This window comes from Nycticebus coucang, chromosome 7 (assembly GCF_027406575.1).
Source record: "Nycticebus coucang isolate mNycCou1 chromosome 7, mNycCou1.pri, whole genome shotgun sequence".
NCBI classification, from domain to species: Eukaryota; Metazoa; Chordata; class Mammalia; order Primates; family Lorisidae; genus Nycticebus; species Nycticebus coucang.
Window position 1 is genome coordinate 101,317,130 of NC_069786.1, and position 2,498 is coordinate 101,319,627.

A 2,498-nucleotide genomic window follows, 5' to 3' on the forward strand; every position below is an offset into this window, starting at 1 on the left:
CCTTGGTTGAAAGATGTCTCCTGATCCCTGAGTCAGGGTAGCCTAATCTGTGCTTCCACTAGCTCTGCCCCTGAGGCAAGTCATGCCCCTTGCCTTCTTGCTGGTAGGTAAATCACTCTTACCTTGGTGTGAGGTTATGACATGGGCTTCTCAAATCCTTCTGGAGGCTGCTGCTAGGCTTCTTAGTAGAAAGCACTAGATGGAAGTTTCTCTGTGAGTAGCTGGTAACAGTAACAATGTAACCCAGTGGCTAATGCATCTCACAGCCACTTGGTATAGCAACAAGAATCTCCAGATGGGAAGGTTCCTACAAATGAGATTTTATATAGTTAAAAGAACATTTGGAAGTCTGGGGATACACATGTACTTTATGTAAACTAAATTCAATTTAGACAGACATCATGGCCTTCTGGCACCTGACAAAAGAAGGCAACTGGAATGTATATCCCCAGTGGGTGGTAACTCATTAGCTGGAGAAGTCAAAGCTTTCAGTGGCTGTGGAGAGGTGAGGGTTACATGAGAAAATGCACGGAAAGAGCCCAGCACAGTCAGCAGTCAATAATGGAAACTCTTATTTCTGTTGTCAGCATCCTAATCATCATTATCATGACCTGTGGTGAGTACCGGAGGGCTCAACCAAGAAAGAGCTTGCCTAAGTCCAGTCGATTGCAAGATAAACTCAGGGCAAAGGAAACTGCTTTTCTGGCCATAAAATCTGGTTTAGGGAACACGGGGGTTTTAACATATAGAGATATCCTGTTTTGTCTTCTCTACTCCCTAAGTTAGCTGCTCTTTTTCTGTCCTAGAAATCAGCATTTTAGAATACCCCTTTTTAATGCCCATTCCCCTTTTATGCTGAGATACACATGAGTGCTACATATTCTCACGGAACATATCCAGATTTGATTAAAACCGAAAAATTGTGGTGAAGTAAAACACCACAGAAATTCATGAGTGCCTCAACTATATACTGTTCACCAGAACTGATGGCTGCAGAGACTAGGGCAAGGACTTGGGTGCAGGCAGTTTATTTGGGAGGTGATCCTACGAAGCAGGAGTGAAGGAGTGGCCAGAGTGAGGCAGGAAAAGGAGGAAAAACAAACATCAGGTGTATTGCAGAAGTTGTCCCATTCAGCAGGGGTCGGAGGGGTGGTGGGGTGTAGATTCTCCCAGGAAAATGGGAGAGATGATGGGGTGAGAATCATCATCTGAAAGAGTGGCTCCAGTCACACAATGCCTGACACTGCCCAGAGCTTCACTGCTCTGAAATTCTAGGCTTGTGCTTGGACATTGTGAGATGGAGTTCAGAAAAGGTCGTGAGGTAAAACAGAAACAAAACAAGCAAATCAGGGGTGTGTGTAGGGGAGACTTTCTGGAAAGGTACAAAAAATCTGCTCTTCCATACAAGCAATGAGAGCTGTCATAATCAACTTTTTCAGAACTATGGACATCAATTAAAGGTTTGCACCAATCCAAGAAAAACAGCCGAATCTCAGTAAGAAGTGTAAGACTTGTGGAGTTCCAAAGTGCCCTAACTCCATCCTGGTGAGGAATTGTAAATCAACAACTATGGTAGCTGTGAAAACAACAGTCTATGGCAGTCACTGCAGGGTGAGAACAGGTTTGGAGTTCCACAAAAGCCCATCCCCAGAGAGGTGCTATTTGACCTGTCAACTTACCCAAAATCTTTATTCCCAGGACTTGTCTTTGGTTGACTTGACCCAGAGCAAACAGTCCTTCCCACAGGGAATTTATCAACAATAAACAAGAGGCAATTGTTTAACAGGGCATGCATTGCATAAGGTGTCATTACACACTGGAGATAACAAGAAGCTGCCAACAAACTCAAGAGGAAAATTGCTGAATTCAATGTCTATAGGGGGGTTTCAAAAGCTCTCCTATGTCTTATAGATCTAGAAGGCCACATGCATTCACAGTGCTGTGCACATGCTCAAGAAAGGTCTGGAAAACGCTAAGCTTTCAACCTTTGGCGAGCTAAAGGTTGTGAAGTGAAGGCATCAGGAAGTGAAGGCAGAGGCAGCGTTTGAAATGGCCTGCTGGAGTGTTGCAGGTGTGCCCGGATACACACACAGTTCCCGTAGGAAAAGCTTGGGAAATTCATTGGTTCAAAACATTTAAGGAAATATCTGTCCAATTATTAGCTGGCTTCTAAGTTAACCAAGCAGAGACTCCAATGGCATAGGACAAAGAATATAGACTTTACAGAATTAGTCCAGGAAAGTTGCTAAACATTCACTGGCATTGCAAACAACAACAAACCCTGGGAAAGGAGGGGACTCTGAGATTTAGAGTTGACACTACATCATTTAAAACCTCTAGTTTTCAATAAAAAAAACTATAAGAAATGCAAAGAAACAAGAATGTATGGCCCCTGTGTGGGGACAAAAAGCCAGTCCATAGAAACTGCCCCTCAGAAAGCCTAATATCTCTCCATATGAAGAATTCAAATCAGTTATAAATATGTTCAAAGATCTAAA